The sequence below is a fragment of the Pinus tabuliformis genome, chromosome 7, assembly GCF_031772625.1.
Source record: "Pinus tabuliformis cultivar Carrire ecotype Pingquan chromosome 7, CPIR1, whole genome shotgun sequence".
NCBI lineage: Eukaryota > Viridiplantae > Streptophyta > Pinopsida > Pinales > Pinaceae > Pinus > Pinus tabuliformis.
The window spans coordinates 1,020,272,141-1,020,293,530 of NC_142293.1; the positions used below are offsets into that span (position 1 = coordinate 1,020,272,141).

At 41.5% G+C, this 21,390-nt stretch overlaps 1 long non-coding RNA gene across 2 annotated transcripts in view; it reads left to right on the forward strand.

Annotated features, from left to right (window-relative positions):
- Positions 1 to 21,390, forward strand: part of LOC149251094 (uncharacterized) — a 63,905-nt gene that overhangs the window by 39,206 nt on the left and 3,309 nt on the right. The gene's annotated exons all lie outside the window — the stretch shown is intronic.

The window sequence follows — 21,390 nt, forward strand, 5'->3', positions numbered from 1 at the left end:
ATTGCATTCCATTAGGCATGCCATAACCCTGATGGAGGAGCTGGTGTCTTTATTCCCCTCTTGGCACTGCTGGATCAAGTTGTTTCAGTCAATAAACTCTTTTAAGGTTGCTTGTCTTGTCTTGAGGTCAAAAGTCCTAGGTCTAGGGTTTGGGTCCAATTTGTCTTTAAGGTCAGGTCTTTAAAAGTCAATAAATGCCCAGCAGGCCAGAGGGATGACTATCAAAGTGTTTCTTCAAAAAGATTTCATCTTGTACAACTACATTTTACCTTGGATTTAAAAACCCTGTTTTTAAAGCCCAAGGTCATTTTCTCAAATTTTTGTAAAAATTGTAAAAATTCAAAATTCTTTGAAAGTCAGCATGCAGCCCTGGTCCCCTTTGCCAAGATTCCTCAGAAGCTATCCCTGCAAAATTTTTCAAGAAAAACATCAGTTCAACCAATTTCAGGACAAAAGGAAACCATAAAATCAGCAGTTTTCAAATTTTGAAAAAGTGTCATGATAAAAACATTTGAAAGAGGGTTTGAAAGGAAATTAATTTAAATCAAAACCTATAAAGCTCCTCTCTCCCTCCCTTTAGTCTTCATTGTGCCTCAAAGTAATAGTGAAGAGTGATTGAAGAGGAATTGGGCGAAATTTCATAGACTACCCGCGTGCGACCCGTTGAGCCTTGCGCGCGACTTGTTGGGTGAGTGCGACCCGTCAGGGTGCCCATCGCAGTTCAAAAAACATACAGGCATGACCCATTGGGCGCGTGCGACCCGTCCAGCCTTGCGCGCGACTTGTTGGGAACTCTTCCACCAAATTTCGCCTGCAAGCTGCAAAACAACTCCGGATTGCTTCAAGCTTGCAGGTAGGCCTCCCATCATTAAAATACATTGTTTGCCAAAGCTTGAAAAGCATGAGGATGTATTTTAAAGTCATCATTTTGAAATAATGAGTCCAATGTATATTTTCTTAAGAAACTCAAAGTGTTAGTAAGGCTAGGGTTTGTCTTACTGTTTTCAAGGTCATCCTCTTCACCCCCACTTTTTCCCTACATCCCATTTCCACCTCCCTCATCATTTTTACTCAATCTCTCTACCAAAAATACCAAAAGCCCTAAAACCCTACCCCTATTCCTAAAAATCAAGAATCTAATCCTAAACCCTGTTTCTCATAAAAACTTTGCAAATGATAATTGTGTGATGGGGTGTATCATGATTCCTTCCCTTAAACTCCATATTACATATATTTTTCCCAATTTCCCTTAAAAGTCTCCTTTCCCTAACATTTCCCTTGTGCTATTTGTCCCCTTGAAACAGCATTTCAACAATTAAGCTAGCAGATTTTTGAGCAGAAGCAGCAGTACATTCCAGCCACTTTGCTCTCAAAACCATGTCAGAAACCGAGAGCGATTATGAGCAAAGTGATGACCGTGAGTCAACTCCGGAGGTTGAGGTACAAAGGAGGCCTCACAGGGGTGGTATGAGTGGTCACCATAAGAGAGAGGAGCCCACCTCTTTGACCGATTTGCAGGCTTGTCCAATTGCAGTCACATGTTTCCGCTATCTATCATGTTATGAATTTTGTGAAAGGATCTCTCAAATCCAACATCACAGGGAATTGGCCCGCTTGTTTTTTTTGCATTTGCATGATGGGCATGTGAACCTTGCAGGGGTGGATTTTACATTGACACCTGAGATGATTGCCCAAGCAACAGGGATACCTAATGCTGGAGAAGTGTGGAACAAGCGCAAACTGTTGGATAGATTTCAGTATGAGCCCTACATTAAACCTGCCTTTATGAGACACATGACTGGTGTAGTTCCTTTCAGATTTTTGAGGGATGAGTATGTTCCCTTGATGAGGCTTATCATGCGCTATTTTACCTGTGAGGGCAGATTTGCATCTTTGTATTTGTACCATATTATCTTGTTGATGCATTTAACACGGGTACGGATGATGAACATACCAGTTTTCATATGCCGGAATATTGAGAGGATGGTGCCCTTGGTGCAGAGAAGGAGTCCAACACAACAACAAAGGAACATCTATCATTATGGTTTGATCCAGCTTGTGGTCATACATCAGTTGGCTCAGCAGGGTATCCCATGGGAGGATTTTATCTCTCGGGATTTTTTCACAGCATCAGCATCATCACCCCCTGAGGTTGTTCATGAGGAGGGAGGGCCTTCACGGCAGCATGATATTCCTGAGACCAGACATGTCAGCTCTCCTCCATTGGTCACATATCAGAGAGGCCACAGGGCATTATTTGCAGCAGCTCGGTGAGTATTTTCTCCACATCAGGTGGAAGGGGTCTCGTCGTCTTCATCATCTCAGCGAGTGTTATCTCCACATCAGGTGGAAGGGGTCTCACCTTCTTCAGTAGCAGAGATACCAGAGAGAGGCAAACAGCCCAATATTGATGAGGGGCCATCAGGTGTTCCAGGCATAGAGGTGGTTGATATTGACATCATTTCTCCTAGCCTAGAGTCAAAGGAGATCATTCAGCACCTAAGAGCTGAAAATGACTCATTACGGCAAAGATTGGACATGGCAAATTGGAAAATCACCTACTTAGTGCAGCGCAACAAGCAACTTGAGGAAGAGCACACTCTTGATGAGTTGCGAAGGATCCATGAGGACCGCAACTTGGCGCGCAAGAGACCCGGTGACTTGGTACCCGTTGAGCGTGAGGCTATGCTTCTACAGGTCAATGCTCATTTGGAGAGGCTGCTGGCCAAGGCCAATAAAGATAGACCTACTCCAGAACACGAAAAACCACTATTGGGCCTGAATGCATGTATGCAAGGCGAAAATGAAGGTGATCCAAGGGCGGTTAACCAAAGCACTAAAACAAAGGAAAAGGCCCGATCCCCTCCACATCTTGGCTGAGGCTTCTTTGAAGGATCATGGTGTCAAATAACTCACTTCCAGCACAAAATTCTAAAAATTTTGAGCATTTTTGGTCATTTGTGATATTTTTTGGCAAAAAACAGGTTTTCTCCACCAACGGGTCGCGCGCCGCGCGCGGCCTTTTCGTTGGGAAACTTCTTTTTGGGAAAACTCAGCATTTTTGGATTTTTCATGCAAAGATACACTTGCTCAGCCATTTCCAAGAAATTTCACCAAGTTTTGGGCCTCCAGAAAGTCAAAAAACAAGCAAAAAATGACTTTCTGCCACCTTTTTGACACACAGGAAGCAGTCTTAGGAGATTGCAATTTTGGAGGGGCAAATGACCACCAAATTCAGAAATTCTACTTGGGTTGGAAAGTAGACATCCAGACCTTTCCAACAAGCCCCCGTTTGCCTCATTTGGACACCTAGAAGTACGTCAAAATCCGCTCCAAATTAGCGCGCCCCGTTCAGAAAAAGGGCGCGACCCGTTGGGCAGTTTTCACAGGAATTCATCTACAGCTCAGGAATTCGCCCAGTTTTGACCAGTTTTGACTTGTGATGGGATTTTTCACCATTTTTGATGTAATTAATGTATTTTCATGATGAAATGACACTTATTTACCTATTCTAGAAGATTCATTCATGTGATAGGTAAAAATTTAATGAATGAATTGGTTTCTTAGTTTGTAGAGGCAAGTTGTTTTGACCGCCTAGTTTTTAGTACTCAGTTTAGAATTGGTTGAAACAGCTCCTAGGATAGTGAGCTCGACACCTAGAGGCAAGGAAAGATGTTAGATTTCCTATATTATTTACTTTCTTGGTAATTTTCATGGTTGGACTCTTGAGGGAGAAGCTCTATTGTATTACTCATTGTATCTCTGCAATTTTGGCAAAGGAAGAAAGACCAGGGTTTTGCAGTCTTTTTTGGGATTCCTGTGGTTACATGTATTGATGGTGTGTATCTCTTTGTACTTGTAAATTTTTTATGTGATTCATCATCTTAATTTTCCTTCTGCAAATTAGGCAAATGAAGCGCTAAAGTAGAATTCATGATTGCCATGCTCTGCTTTTAAGTTTGCTTAATATTTATGTTTTCATCTGTCTAAAGAGAACTATTGAAGGTTTCTTGCTCTCTTTAGCTCCTCACCGGTCATTCCTATCCATTCACTTAATTCAAAGGCATCAATACAGTCTCCTACCTTGCCCCAAAGAACCCCCTGCAAAAACTGTGTCCAATCCCCGCACCCAAAATTGCATTTCCCTGATTTTCCACCAAAATCCTAAAACTTCCCAATTAAAATCTTTTTATCAGTTTACTAGCCTAAAATCAGTGTTCCCTTTTTGGTTATCTCACCCATTGAAGATCTTTACCGAGATATACCGGAGAGAGCCCTCTCCTTCCCCGTAGGGCTAGCTACGAGGCTAAGTGGTTTGATGTTGCCTTGGAGTTTGCCTTTCTCAGCCTGAGGTGAAATTTCAAGCGCTAACATATTGGCGACTCCAATGGGGAGAACAAACTTGTTTGTGGATTGATGTGTTTGTTTCATAAGTCTTAGACGGAGCCTGAAGTTATGCCAGGTAGCCTTCGAAACGCTTTTTCTTTGCATTAGCGGAAGTAGATAAACGCTGCTTCAGTCAATCTCCGTGAGCTTGTGAATACAGCCACCTCGATTGTATTTCACCCCAGTATATTTGTAAAACTCTAAACTTTTGGATGATTGGTTAAGAGTTTTCACAGGCTGATTGGCTATTTGTTCCTTGATATCCAAATTGGCTTCAGATTCTGGTCATATATTCAAATCTCATTCATGTCCTGTTGTTTTTGAATATCTTGAAGACATTGATTTTGACAAGAGTTTCGAGTTGTCCTTGTTAAAAACTAAATCTGAAAGTGCACTTGATTCCCTAGTTCCCAATCCTGATTTTGCAGCAGCCCTTGAAATTGAGAGACACAATAGATTGGTTGACAATTTCATCCTAAGATCTCTTCAGTCAGATATTCACGCTACAAATCTTGTTGAGTTCGTTGAAACTATATCTGTTGATATCGGATCCACTATCGCGGCGCATGAGCAGTCCAATCCTCCTTTTATTTTTGTTTCTCCTATAATCACTTATCCGGAATCTACAGTTGGTTCGCCCTCTACATCCCATACCACTTCTCCTCCTCATACTCCTCATACTACAGCTACACTTACTCTACCTGCTACTCCTAGACCCAATCTATCTAAAGCAATGGCTACCCGGTTTGCTCCTCTTGCTCTTCCCCAAAATTTGCATGATATGTCAGCTGATTATCAGAGTAAAATTCCTGTGTTTGGTGGCACACCATAGAGTATTTCTGGTCAGCAACATATAGACAAAATGACGACTTTCTTTGATCTATATGAGATAGATGAGGAGGATGTAACTATGCGTTTGTTTGTACAAACATTTGATGGCGAAGTAAGAAAGTGGTTCAGAGGTTTGACAGCCCGGAGCATCGCTACTTTAGAAGCACTTCAGAACCAGTTTCTAGATCGATGGGAAATCAGAAAGGATCCGCTTTAGATTAATGTTGAATACAACAACCTCAAGCGTAATCATGGTGAGTCCGTTCAAGATTACATAATCAGATTTAATACAGTGTACAATGCTATTCGCGATGATTTGAGACCGTCAAGAAAATCATCACTTCTTAAATTCTGTGATGGCTTTGAGCCGGAGATGGCTTATTCATTGCGAGATAGAGATCCGCCTACATTGGAGGATATGCAGAAAATTGTTGTTAGTGTTGAAGCGAATCTGAATGATAAAAGAGCGAGGATGAAGGCGGAAAAGCGAGTCACAATCAAAGAAGAAGCTTCTACATCAGATCAGCTCCTCCGTAAGGTTGAAAAGATTGAAAGAGCACTTGAACATACTCATCTCAGCAAGCTGGAATGGCAGATCCGTAATCCTAATTTCCGAGGTCCGCAGCAGCCGCAATATAGAATCAAACAGCGTGAAACAAGAGCACAAGAGGCAGTAGTTCAGCAGCAAATTAAACCCCCTTTTCAGAAGAATTTTATTAGTCAAGAATCAGAGGATGAAGGAGATACGGTGGGGGAGGAAAATCACTTTTTCACTCCTGATGATCTGCCTACCTGGTGAGCTCCAGTATTGTAGCAATAATGCTACAACTCCTGGAGCTTCCTATCTCTAATTTTATCAACCCGGTAGTTCGTACAAACTTGGAAGCGACGGTGCTGTATGCACAAGTACTAGCTCTTGTCGCAGCTGTCACTTGGTCAGCTGGCACAAGTCCGCTAGGGCTCAAGCCAACTTCTATATGCTCACAGAAGAAGCTTTATGAATGATGGACGAAAGCTAACTCAAAGGAGACTAGTCTATTTGCAAAAAGAAACTGAAAGCCAACAAAGCATGAAAACCCTAGTAAACCCTAATTTGACTAGCTAGACCCTTACAATGCAAAAATGTGAATGAAACTTCTACCAATGATGCCATTACTTGCAGTGAACTGAAATACATGCATCTAAGCTACTTGCATCTGAAAAGACATGTTTTTGTATTTTTTCATTAAGTGGTTGGATTTATTGTGATGATGCTTTTGATTAGGGTTTGGTTGTGCAGGAGTGGTTTGAATGGAAGGAAAGCATGGGCAAGGTCAGGATGGCTAGGGGAGGTCCCAGAGGGTCTCTAGCATCAGTCCACAAAAGTCTACCACATTCGGATGCTCAGCAACCGAGTTTGCAGGCTTCTACAGGAAGTCTGCAGGGGATCCTACACGAAACTCAGGGATTCTACAGGAAGTCTGTGCAATTCTACAGGATGTTTGACCGTGGAAGTTTTGGAAGATGGTGAAGTGTTGGAGTGGCGTGGGAGGATAGTTGAGATGGAGATGGAGCTGGTGATGGCTCAGGAGCAGAGAAATCAGATGGAGGAAGAGTGCATGCAGTGGGTTGATGGCTGGAAGGATGGGATCACGAAAGGTTAAGTAAATGAAGCTACGTGGAAATGGATGAGTTGGAGGGTAAATGAGCTGGACAGAGGCCGAGTAGGGCTTGAGGAGAGATCAAGAAGAAGAAGAAGGAAGTGGAATGATATGGAGCAGCGTAAATGAAACAAATGACTTATGCACCAAAAACGAGAATTCATTAACCTATGATAACTGTGCCATGAAACCTATGAACAGCAATGGAAAACCAAGAAATGAAACTCGTGCATGGAAGTGGAATGTAGGAGTATGGTTCAATATCAAAAGTGCATGGATGGATCTTCAACGAAAATGTCTATGTTGCAGCTTGCATGGAAGTGAGAAGAATTGTGTTTCTTTTTGGTGGTTGGTTATGGACTGCACCCCAATCCCTAAGAGAGATGGCAATGAGCCTTAACAACCTTTTTCTGGAGCTCCAATAAATTATAACTATCCTCCTATCGAATCTAAGCAACTGAAAGCAAATTCACCATAAACTAATCCTATTCAACCTCATGAAAAAGACTAAATTAACAGATTGTAAATTCAAATTGCATGTCAAAGTAAAGACTCAAAGTGCTGGAACGAAATGCAAATAACATTACAACACCGAGGAGATCTATTTCTCTCAGGTTGGGCCCTAACCTGAGAGCTATAGCTCCCTTAGAAACTCAGAATGAGATCAAAATCTGCCTGCCTTTATTCATAAACGAAAATCTGATGTCATGCCAAAACTGGCTTACAAAAGGAACAAAACACTGAGCTGTAGCTCGTACTTCCAAATTACAAGAGCAATAAAAAAGTTCAGAAAGCTCTATCCAAGGCTATGGCCTCAGTATTTATGCAAAATGATCATCCAACAGGTGTCCTTGATTTGTGGAGCTCGGCTGTCCAACTGAAGGTTAAACTGCTGATCCTGTAGAACAATTTTAATTGCTGTTCCTGTAGAACAGTTGGCTGCCTCTAAGCTCGGTGGGGAGATTTATTGGAGCTCGGAGCTATGGTGGGAATCACGAGGAAGGTCCCCAAGACCGTGGACATCCTCTCCTAAAAACCAGCAGTGCCACCTCACTGTCTCCTTGTCTCCTTTCTCATGGTCTTTGCTCCCTTTTAATGCCAAAAACCTGAAATCATCATGTATTAGTCACGTAGATAGAATGCCTACCCTTCTTCCTACAAACAAAATGAATAAACCAAGAAATGAATGCATAAGCAATAAAAAATGAATGGTTTGAGCAGAGCAAGTAGGCCAAATGAGCCCAAATTGCACCAAAAATTGGGGCTCATCACTACCTATATTACAGAAGAAGAAGAATTTGTGAGAAATTCAGTTATACATGAAGATGAGCATTATATCTTATCAAATGAGGCAGTACTTGAGGAAGAATCGGAGGAATACCAAAGGGGATATCTCAATGCTTTGTCCGCTCAGCAGAGGCAATTAAGAAACCGAGTTGTTCCCATAAATCCCATTCAGAAAAAGAAAGATACTTCAGCAAAGAATGATTCAGCTTCCCCACAGACAAAAGGAAAAGACATAATTGATCCTTCAGCAACTCAATCATCATCAGCAAACAGGATGGGTCAGCCATCAAGCACATCGAGAGATAAAGTTGAAAGAAGAGAAGTTCCGGTTAAAGAAGGTGAGAAGGTTTCAGCTTTCAGTTTGGAGAATGAAATTTCAAAGTTGAAAGTGTCCATCCCTTTGACGGAAATCATGAAGAACAACACTTACCGAGGCCAAATCTCCAAGATGTTGAATTTTGATCCAATGCTAGACACGGTGAATGTAGAAGACGATCAACCGGAATTGGTTTTTGGGCCTGCCTTAAATGGTGAGTCTCCCGAAAGTGATGTTCCTCCATTCTATATCAATTTGCGATTGCATGAGTATGTTTTACATAATGCTATGTTTGACTCGGGAGCTTCGCATAATTTGATGCCAAAAGCAATTATGGAAAGGCTGGGACTAGACATCACAAGGAAATATCATGATTTGTATTCATTTGATTCCAGCCGGGTAAAATGTATTGGTTTGATCAAGGACTTGGTGGTAAGCCTAGATCAAATCCCAGCAAAGAATGTTTTGATGGATGTGGTGGTGGCGGATATTCCTCCGTGGTTCGGCATGTTGCTTTCGAGATTTTGGGGAGCCAAGCTCAAAGGTACACTTCAGCTTGATTTTTCTTATGCTACAATCCCGGTCTTTGGTCAGATGAGGAAGTTATATAGGGAGAAAAAGATGAAATACATGATCACTAGTAAGGACAAGCCAGTGAATCATCCTGTAAATTATGTACATACAGATTTGGAATCGTTTGTTTTGTTTGCTGATAATTTTAATGAGATAGATAGCCAGTTGGTTCAAGCAGAAGATATACCAGATATTACAGAAAATTTTAGAGAAATTTTGAGAAAAGAAAGTGAAGAAAGAACCGCTGTCATGGAGCCAACAGCTGAAATGAACGGGCAGCAGCCAGAAAGTGCAAAGACATCACAATTTCAGCATTTAGAAGATGATGAGGATGGTCTTTGGACCGTGGATTTTGATGGCGCTATGGGCAGCGATGGTGCTGGTATAGGTGTGTGGATTCGAAGCCCATTTTCTGTCCGAAACAAAGTCCCAAGCAAGGTACAAGTATGCTCTTACAAATTGGCATTTGATTGTTCAAACAATGAGGCAGAATATGAGGCTCTCATTGCTGGCTTGAAAATCCTTCGGAAGCTGAAGGGAAAGAAGGTAGCAGTATATGGCGACTCCAAGCTGGTTATAAAGCAAGTGAAAGGTGAGTTTCAGGCCAAGCATCCTCGTATGCGCGTATATCGAAATGTTGTCCTAGATATCTTGAAGTTGTTTTCCGAACATACTTTGACATGTGTGCCCCGTATCCAAAATGGTGTTGCGGATGCATTGGCTAAGGTAGCAAGTAATCTAAAAATTCCCATGAATTCCAACAATAAGTTTGAGATTTATGTAAAGCACCATCCTACAGTCCCAGACAATCAAAGATGTTGGCAAGTTTTCCAAAATGATGAGGAAATCAAGGATTTTCTGCAAGTTGAAGGTAAGTTCGAAGACATTTCCATAGATATCGAACCTGAGGGAGTAAATCAAATGGATGTATTACAGCTTAAAGATAATTTCATTCCTAAAGGATTAATTCCTTTGGAAGAGCTGTTCGATCAAGATGATGTGGCTCGCAGACCAACAGAAGAAGGTGTCGAAGAAGTGAATCTCGGAACAGCTGAAAATCCAAAGATGGTGAAACTATCGAAAGCATTGTCGCCAAAGCATACCATCCCCATAAAGCCAAATCAAAAGCCTTTCCGAAAAAAGTTGAGAAGAATTAATCCTAAGTTGCTGCCATTGATCGAGAAGGAAGTTAACAGGTTGTACAAGTCAGGAATTATAGTTCCAATCAGATTTTCTGATTTGATTTCCAACTTAGTGCCCGTGAGAAAGAAGACCGATGAGATCCGCTTGTGTATAGAATTCAGAAATCTGAACAAGGTGTCGTTAAAGGACAATTATCCGCTGCCCAAGATGGACCATATATTGCAGCGGGTAGTTGGGGCATCAAGGATGTCACTACTTGATGGTTATTCCGGCTACAATCAGATTTTGGTGCATGAGGATGACCGCGACAAGACTGCATTCACTACTCCATGGGGAACATTTCATTATGCCAAGATGCCATTTGGATTGAAAAATGCAGGTGCCACCTTTCAATGGGCGATGGACATGGCCTTTGCTAATGAGAAGGATGTATTTTTGGTTGTTTATCTTGATGATTTAACTGTGTTTTCTAAGTCTGATGAAGAGCATCTGTATCATTTAACAATGGTGTTTCAAAAGTGCAGAAAATATGGTATCTCATTGAATCCAAAGAAGAGTCTTTTCTCCATGAGTGACGGCAAGTTGTTGGGCCACATCATTTCCAAAGATGGCATTCATATAGATCCTGCACGTGTGGAAGCCATTCAGCAATTAGAGCAGCCCCGAAACAAGAAAGAGATTCAGTCTTTCAATGGCAAGTTGAATTTTCTGCGCCGCTTCATTCCGAATCTTGCCGAGCACCTTAGAGAAATCACTAACATGCTTAAAAAGGACAGCCAGCTCAAGTGGACCGAAGAGGTGGTAAAGTCTTTCAATTTGGTAAAGTTAATTTTATCCTCAGCCCCAACTCTAATCAGCCCGGATTATACACAAGATTTTATTTTATTTTCATTTGCTTCTGAGCATACATTGGCAGCTGTGCTCATGCAAAAGAGAGATGGAGGTGAGAAGCCCATTGCTTTTTTCAGTCGTATCATAAGGGACGAAGCGCTGAAGTATAATATCATTGAAAAACAAGCATTGGCGTTGGTAAAAGCTTTGAAGGACTTCCGTGTGTACATACTGAATTCTCACATTTTGGCATATGTTCCTAATGCAGCTGTTAAAGATGTTTTGGTACAAGCGGAACTGGAAGGAAAGCGGGGTAAGTGGATTGCTACACTGTTGGAGTATGATGTGGAAATCAAGCCTACCAAGCTGATGAAGGGCCAAGGTCTCGCTAAATTGATGGCTGAAACAAATCTCCATGTCCTAGACATTAATTTAATTGCTTCCTTGTCCGACGAAGATGAAGAAAATTCAGTGCTACAGGTATCTGATATCTTTATTTCCTCCCCTTGGTATGCTGATATTATATATGTGCTTCAAAATTTGTCTTCACCTCCCGGGATGCCTCGAAACAAAGCTAGGACATTGAAATTAAAGGCTGCCAAATTTTGCATCCTCAAATCTGCACTATATTGGAAAGACCCCGGTGGCATATTGCTGAATTGTTTGGTCGAGGAGGAATCTAAGAGAGCTGTAGAGGATTTTCACAAAGGTGACTGCGGGGGTCACCTGTTTTGGAAGACCACGGCAAACAAGATCTTAAGGGTCGGTTTTTATTGGCCTTCGTTGTTTTCAGATGTATATAAGGCAGTCAAAAGTTGTCATGAATGTCAAATTTTTCAAGGAAAGCAGAAATTACAGCACTTTCCTCTCAAGCCCATTGAAGTCAGTGCACCGTTTCAGCAGTGGGGCTTAGATTTCATCGGCAAAATTCATCCAGCATCTTCCGGGCAGCATCAATGGATATTGACAGCCACCGATTACTTCACGAAATGGATTGAAGCCATTCCCACCCGGTAGGCCACGAACTTTGTAATTATTTCTTTCCTTGAAAATAACATATTGTCACATTTCAGCTGTCCACATAAGTTGATCACAGATAATGCAGCAGCGTTTAAATCAAAGTAGATGGCTGACTTTTGCTAAAAATATAACATCATCTTGGGGCATTCAACCACCTATCATCCGCAAGGAAATGGGCTGGCTGAATCTTCGAATAAATCATTGGTAAACATCATAAAGAAGTTGCTGGAAAACAATAAGAAGAGCTGGCACAAACAGTTAGTAAATGCATTATGGGCTGATCGTGTAAGTCAGAAAAAGTCAATTGGTATGTCACCTTTTGAACTAGTTTATGGGACATATGCGGTGTTTCCTACTTCACTTAGTATTCCGGTAGCAAAGTTGCTTCAAGAAACTAGTGGCGAGGAGGATCCAATGCAAAGGCGGATCAGTCAAATGATTCATTTACAGCAGACCCGAGAGGAGGTTCTTCAAAATACTCTTAAGTTGCAAGAGCGCATAAAGAAAATCTATGACAGAAAAGCAAAGTCGGATGATTTCCAGATAGATGATGTTTTGAGGTGGGATGCCCGCAATGAAGACAAAGGGAAACATGGAAAGTTTGATAATTTATGGAAAGGTCCTTACAAAATTGCAGCATATCGTGGTCCAAATTCCTTTCTTCTCAAAGAAATGAACGGTGATGATTGTCTTGGAGGGTCGGTCAATGGCCGACTGCTCAAGAGGTATCATGTCTGAGTATTTTTTGCTCTAGTCATTATCATTGTAATTACCATTTTACTTTTATTCCGCTGCAAGTGTGAACTGATCTTTCATCTTTAGTCTGGGGCCCGTGGTGAAGGCTATAATTCTGAAGATGGAGATTAGTTGGTGTGAGTTTTTTATGTCGTTTTTATCAGTCAATTTTTTGTACGAAGTTGAGTTAGTTTGTGTCAAATTTAGTCCAATTTTCAGTCAGTTGTCAAAGTCAATAAATCTCTCCCAATTTGGGTCGCATGTGTAAATAATGACTCCATTGCCTAATGATTATAAAGCACTGGTATGCTCTCCCAGAGGTCTAAGGTTCTTGGTACCTCCAAGGAGCTACCATCCCCATTGGAGCCAATGTTAGAGTCGGTCTAGTAGCCCTCCATCAGCGATCAAAGCTCTTTGCATTTGCATAAGTAGGTGTCTCATCAGTGTCATCTCATTGCATTCCATTAGGCATGCCATAACCCTGATGGAGGAGCTGGTGTCTTTATTCCCCTCTTGGCACTGCTGGATCAAGTTGTTTCAGTCAATAAACTCTTTTAAGGTTGCTTGTCTTGTCTTGAGGTCAAAAGTCCTAGGTCTAGGGTTTGGGTCCAATTTGTCTTTAAGGTCAGGTCTTTAAAAGTCAATAAATGCCCAGCAAGCCAGAGGGATGACTATCAAAGTGTTTCTTCAAAAAGATTTCATCTTGTACAGCTACATTTTACCTTGGATTTAAAAACCCTGTTTTTAAAGCCCAAGGTCATTTTCTCAAATTTTTGTAAAAATTGTAAAAATTCAAAATTCTTTGAAAGTCAGCATGCAACCCTGGTCCCCTTTGCCAAGATTCCTCAAAAGCTATCCCTGCAAAATTTTTCAAGAAAAACATCAGTTCAACCAATTTCAGGACAAAAGGAAAACATAAAATCAACAGTTTTCAAATTTCGAAAAAGTGTCATGATAAAAACATTTGAAAGAGGGTTTGAAAGGAAATTAATTTAAATCAAAACCTATAAAGCTCCTCTCTCCCTCCCTTTAGTCTTCATTGTGCCTCAAAGTAATAGTGAAGAGTGATTGAAGAGGAATTGGGCGAAATTTCATAGACTACCCGCGCGCGACCCGTTGAGCCTTGCACGCGACCTGTTGGGTGAGCGCGACCCGTCAGGGTGCCCATCGCAGTTCAAAAAACGCACAGGCGCGACCCGTTGGGCACGCGCGACCCGTCCAGCCTTGCACGCGACCCGTCCAGCCTTGCGCACGACCCGTCCAGCCTTGCGCGCGACCTGTTGGGAACTCTTCCACCAAATTTCGCCTACAAGCTGCAAAACAACTTCGGATTGCTTCAAGGTTGCAGGTAGGCCTCCCATCATTAAAATACATTGTTTTCCAAAGCTTGAAAAGCATGAGGATGTATTTTAAAGTCATCATTTTGAAATAATGAGTCCAATGTATATTTGCTTAAGAAACCCAAAGTGTTAGTAAGGCTAGGGTTTGTCTTGCTGTTTTCAAGGTCATCCTCTTCACCCCCACTTTTTCCCTACATCCCATTTCCACCTCCCTCATCATTTTTACTCAATCTCTCTACAAAAAATACCAAAATCCCTAAAACCCTACCCCTATTCCTAAAAATCAAGAATCTAATCCTAAACCCTGTTTCTCATAAAAACTTTGCAAATGATATTTGTGTGATAGGGTGTATCATGATTCCTTCCCTTAAACTCCATATTTCATATATTTTTCCCAATTTCCATTAAAAGTCTCCCTTCCCTAACATTTCCCTTGTGCTATTTGTCCCCTTGAAACAACATTTCAACAATTAAGCTAGCAGATTTTTGAGCAGAAGCAGCAATACATTCCAGCCACTTTGCTCTCAAAACCATGTCAGAAACCAAGAGCGACTATGAGCAAAGTGATGACCGTGAGTCAACTCCAGAGGTTGAGGTACAAAGGAGGCCTCACAGGGGTGGTAGGAGTGGTCACCATAAGAGAGAGGAGCCCACCTCTTTGACCGATTTGCAGGCTTGTCCAATTGCAGTCACATGTTTCCGCTATCTGTCATGTTATGAATTTTGTGAAAGGATCTCTCAAATCCAGCATCACAAGGAATTGGCCCACTTGTTTGTTCTGCATTTGCATGATGGGCATGTGAACCTTGCAGGGGTGGATTTTACATTGACACCTGAGATGATTGCCCAAGCAACAGGGATACCTAATGCTAGAGAAGTGTGGAACAAGCGCAAACTGTTGGATAGATTTCAGTATGAGCCCTACATTAAACCTGCCTCTATGAGACACATGATTGGTGTAGTTCCTTTCAGATTTTTGAGGGATGAGTATGTTCCGTTGATGAGGCTTATCATGCGCTATTTTATCTGTGAGGGCAGATTTGCATCATTGTATTCGTACCATATTCGCTTGTTGATGCATTTCACACAGGTACGGATGATGAACATACCAGTTTTCATATGCCGGAATATTAAGAGGATGGTGCCCTTGGTGCAGAGAAGGAGTCCAGCACAGCAGCACAGGAGCATCTATCATTATGGTTTGATCCAGCTTGTGGTCATACATCAGTTGGCTCAGCAGGGTATCCCATGGGAGGATTTTATCTCTCGGGATTTTTTCACAGCATCAACATCATCACCCCCTGAGGTTGTTCATGAGGAGGGAGGGCCTTCACAGCAGCATGATATTCCTGAGACCAGACATGTCAACTCTCCTCCATTGGTCACATATCAGAGAGGCCACAGGGCCTTATTTGCAGCAGCTCGGCGAGTATTTTCTCCACATCAGGTGGAAGGGGTCTCGCCGTCTTCATCAGCTCAGCGAGTGTTATCTCCACATCAGGTGGAAGGGGCCTCGCCTTCTTCAGCAGCAGAGATACCAGAGAGAGGCAAACATCCCAAGATTTATGAGGGGCCATCAGGTGTTCCAGGCATAGAGGTGGTTGATATTGACATCATTTCTCCTAGCCTAGAGTCAAAGGAGATCATTCAGCACCTAAGAGCTGAAAATGACTCATTACGGCAAAGATTGGACATGGAAAATTGGACAATCACTTACTTAGAGTAGCACAACAAGCAACTTGAGGAAGAGCACACTCTTGATGAGTTGTGAAGGATCCATGAGGGCCGCAATTTGGCGCGCAAGAGACCCGGTGACTTGGTACCCGTTGAGTGTGAGGCTATGCTTCTACAGGTCAATGCTCATTTGGAGAGGCTGCTGGCCAAGGCCAATAAAGATAAGGACCTGCTCCGGAACATGAAAAACCACTATTGGGCCCGAATGCATGTATGCAAGGCAAAAATGAAGGTGATCCAAGGGCGGTTAACCAAAGCACTAAAACAAAGGAAAAGGCCCGATCCCCTCCACATCTTGGCTGAGGCTTCTTTGAAGGATCATGGTGTTAAATAACTCACTTCCAGCACAAAATTCTAAAAATTTTGAGCATTTTTGGTCATTTGTGATATTTTTTGGCAAAAAACAGGTTTTCTCCGCTTTTTGTTGGGCAACTCCTTTTTGGGAAAACTCAGCATTTTTGGATTTTTCATGCAAAGATACACTTGCTCAGCCATTGCCAAGAAATTTCACCAAGTTTTGGGCCTCCAGAAAGTCAAAAAACAAGCAAAAAATGACTTTCTGCCACCTTTTTGACACACAGGAAGCAGTCTTGGGAGATTGCAATTTTGGAGGGAAAATGACCACCAAATTCAGAAATTATACTTGGGTTGGAAAGTAGACATCCAGCCCTTTCCAACAAGCCCACGTTTGCCTCATTTGGACACCTGGAAGTACCTCAAAATCAGCTCCAAAGTAGCGCGACCTGTTCAGAAAAAGGGCACGACCCGTTGGGCAGTTTTCACAGCAATTCATCTGCAGCTCAGGAATTCGCCCAGTTTTGACCAGTTTTGACTTGTGATGGGATTTTTCACCATTTTTGATGTAATTAATGTATTTTCATGATGACATGACACTTATTTACCTATTCTAGAAGATTCATTCATGTGATAGGTAAAAATTTAATGAATGAATTGGTTTCCTAGTTTGTAGAGGCAAGTTGTTTTGACTACCTAGTTTTTAGTACTCAGTTTAGAATTGGTTGAAACAGCTCCTAGGATAGTGAGCTCGACCCCTAGAGGCAAGGAAAGATGTTAGATTGCCTATATTATGTACTTTCTTGGTCATTTTCATGGTTGGACTCTTGAGGGAGAAGCTCTATTGTATTACTCATTGTATCTCTGCAATTTTGGCAAAGGAAGAAAGACCAGGGTTTTGCAGTCTTTTTTGGGATTCCTGTGGTTACATGTATTGATGGTGTGTATCTCTTTGTACTTTTAAATTTTTTATGTGATTCATCATCTTACTTTTCCTTCTGCAAATTAGGCAAATGAAGTGTTAAAGTAGAATTCATGATTGCCATGCTCTGCTTTTAAGTTTGCTTAATATTTATGTTTTCATCTGTCTAAAGAGAACTCTTGAAGGTTTCTTGCTCTCTTTAGCTCCTCACCGGTCATTCCTATCCATTCACTTAATTCAAAGGCATCAATACGGTCTCGTACCTTGCCCCAAAGAACCCCCTGCAAAAACTGTGTCCAATCCCCGCACCCAAAATTGCCTTTCCCCGATTTTCCACCAAAATCCTAAAACTTCCCAATTCAAACCGTTTTATCAGTTTACTAGCCTAAAATCAGTGTTCCCTTTTTGGTTATCTCGCCCATTGTAGATCTTTACCGAGATATACCGGAGAGAGCCCTCTCCTGCCCCGTAGGGTTAGCTACGAGGCTAAGTGGTTTGATGTTGCCTTGGAGTTTGCCTTTCTCAGCCTGAGGTAAAATTTCAAGCGCTAACATATTGGCGACTCCACTGGGGAGAACAAACTTGTTTGTGGATTGATGTGTTTGTTTCATAAGTCTTAGACAGAGCCTGAAGTTATGCCAGGTAGCCTTCGAAACACTTTTTCTTTGCATTAGCGGAAGTAGATAAACACTGCTTCAGTCAATCTCCGTGACCTTGTGAATACAGCCACCTCGATTGTATTTCACCCCAATATATTTGTAAAACTCTAAACTTTTGGATGATTGGTTAAGAGTTTTCACAGGCTGATTGGCTATTTGTTCCTTGATATCCAAACTGGCTTCAGATTCTGGTCATATATTCAAATCTCATTCATGTCCTGCTGTTTTTGAATATCTTGAAGACATTGATTTTGACGAGAGTTTCCAGTTGTCCTTGTTCAAAACTAAATTTGAAAGTGCACTTGATTCCCTAGTTCCCAATCCTGATTTTGCAGCAGCCCTTGAAATTGAGAGACATAATAGATTGGTTGACAATTTCATCCTAAGATCTCTTCAGTCAGATATTCACGCTACAAATCTTGTTGAGTTCGTTGAAACTATATCTGTTGATATCGGATCCACTATCACGACGCATGAGCAGTCCAATCCTCCTTTTATTTTTGTTTCTCCTATAATCACTTATCCGGAATCTACAGTTGGTTCGCCCTCTACATCCCATACCACTTCTCCTCCTCATACTCCTCATACTACAGCTACACTTACTCCAACTGCTACTCCTAGACCCAATCTATCTAAAGCAATGGCTGCCCGGTTTTCTCCTCTTGCTCTTCCCCAAAATCTGCATGATATGTCAGCCGATTATCAGAGTAAAATTCCTATGTTTGATGGCACTCCACAGAGTATTTCTGGTCAGCAACATATAGACAAAATGACGACTTTCTTTGATCTATATGAGATAGATGAGGAGGATGTAACTATGCGTTTGTTTGTACAAACATTTGATGGCGAAGTAAGAAAGTGGTTCAGAGGTTTGACAGCCCGGAGCATCGCTACTTTAGAAGCACTTCAGAACCAGTTTCTAGGTCAATGGGAAATCAGAAAGGATCTGCTTCAGATTAATGCCGAAGACAACAACCTCAAGCGTAATCATGGTGAGTCCATTCAAGATTACATAATCAGATTTAATACAGTGTACAATGCTATTCCCGATGATTTGAGACCGTCAAGAAAATCATCACTTCTTAAATTCTGTGATGGCTTTGATCTGGAGATGGCTTATTCATTGCGAGATAGAGATCCGCCTACGTTGGAGGATATGCAGAAAATTGTTGTTAGTGTTGAAGCGAATCTGAATGATAAAAGAGTGAGGATGAAGGCGGAAAAGCGAGTCACAATCAAAGAAGAAGCTTCTACATCAGATCAGCTCCTCCGTAAGGTTGAAAAGATTGAAAGAGCACTTGAACATACTCATCTCAGCAAGCCGGAACCGCAGATCCGTAATCCTAATTTCCTAGGTCCGCAGCAACCGCAATATAGAATCAAATAGCGTGAAACAAGAGCACAAGAGGCAGCAGTTCAGTAGCAAATTAAACCCCCTTTTCAGCAGAATTTTGTTAGTCAAGAATCAGAGGATGAAGGAGATACGGTGGGGGAGGAAAATCACTTTTTCACTCCTGATGATCTGCCTACCTATATTACAGAAGAAGAATAATTTGTGAGAAATTCAGTTATACATGAAGATGAGCATTATATCTTATCAAATGAGGCAGTACTTGAGGAAGAATCGGAAGAATACCAAAGGGGATATCTCAATGCTTTGTCCGCTCAGCAGAGGCAATTAAGAAATCGAGTTGTTCCCATAAATCCCATTCAGAAAAAGAAAGATACTTCAGCAAACAATGATTCAGCTTCCCCACAGACAAAAGGAAAAGACATAATTGATCCTTCAGCAAGTCAATCATCATCAGCAAACAGGATGGATCAGCCATCAAGCACATCGAGAGATAAAGTTGAAAGAAGAGAAGTTCCGGTTAAATAAGGTGAGAAGGTTTCATCTTTCAGTTTGGAGAATGAAATTTCAAAGTTGAATGTGTCCATCCCTTTGACGGAAATCATGAAGAACAACACTTACCGAGGCAAAATCTCCAAGATGTTGAATTTTGATCCAATGCTAGACACGGTAAATGTAGAAGACGATCAGCCGGAATTGATTTTTGGGCCTGCTTTAAATGGTGAGTCTCCCGAAAGTGATGTTCCTCCATTCTATATCAGTTTGCGATTGCATGAGTATGTTTTACATAATGCTATGTTTGACTCAGGAGCTTCGCATAATTTGATGCCGAAAGAAATTATGGAAAAGCTGGGACTAGACATCACAAGGAAATATCATGATTTGTATTCATTTGATTCCAGCCGGGTAAAATGTATTGGTTTGATCAAGGACTTGGTGGTAAGCCTAGATCAAATCCCAGAAAAGAATGTTTTGATGGATGTGGTGGTGGCGGATATTCCTCTGCGGTTCGGCATGTTGCTTTCGAGATCTTGGGGAGCCAAGCTCAAAGGTACACTTCAGCTTGATTTTTCTTATGCTACAATCCCGGTCTTTGGTCAGATGAGAAAGTTATATAGGGAGCAAAAGATGAAATACATAATCACTAGTAAGGACAAGCCAGTGAATCATCCTGTAAATTATGTACATACAGATTTGGAATCGTTTGTTTTGTTTGCTGATAATTTTAATGAGATAGATAGCCAATTGGTTCAAGCAGAAGATATACCAGATATTACAGAAAATTTTAGAGAAATTTTGAGAAAAGAAAGTGAAGAAAGAACCGCTGTCATGGAGCCAACAGCTGAAATGAATGGGCAGCAGCCAGAAAGTGCAAAGACATCACAATTTCAGCATTTAGAAGATGATGAGGATGGTCTTTGGACCGTGGATTTTGATGGCGCTGTGGGCAGCGATGGTGCTGGTATAGGTGTGTGGATTCGAAGCCCATTTTCTGTCTGAAACAAAGTCCCAAGCAAGGTACGAGTATGCTCTTACAAATTGGCATTTGATTGTTCAAACAATGAGGCAGAATATGAGGCTCTCATTGCTGGCTTGAAAATCCTTCGGAAGCTGAAGGCAAAGAAGGTAGCAGTATATGGCGACTCCGAGCTAGTTATAAAGCAAGTGAAAGGTGAGTTTCAGGCCAAGCATCCTCGTATGCGCGCATATCGAAACGTTGTCCTAGATATCTTGAAGCTGTTTTCCGAACATACTTTGACATGTGTGCCCCGTATCCAAAATGGTGTTCCGGATGCATTGGCTAAAGCAGCAAGTAATCTAAAAATTCCCATGAATTCCAGCAATAAGTTTGAGATTTATGTAAAGCACCGTCCTACAGTCCCAGACAATCAAATATGTTGGCAAGTTTTCCAAAATGATGAGGAAATCAAGGATTTTCTGCAAGTTGAAGGTAAGTTCAAAGACATTTCCATAGATACCGAACCTAAGGGAGTAAATAAAATGGATGTATTGCAGCTTAAAGATAATTTCATTCCTTTGGAAGAGTTGTTCGATCAAGATGATGTGGCTCGCAGACCAACCTTGAGACCAACAGAAGAAGGTGTCAAAGAAGTGGATCTCGGAACTGCTGAAAATCCAAAGATGGTGAAACTATCGAAAGAATTGTTGCCAAAGCATACCATCCCCATAAAGCCAAATCAAAAGCCTTTCCGACAAAAGTTGAGAAGTATTAATCCTAAGTTGCTGCCATTGATCGAGAAGGAAGTTAACAGGTTGTACAAGTCAGGAATTATAGTGCCAATCAGATTTTCTGATTGGATTTCCAAC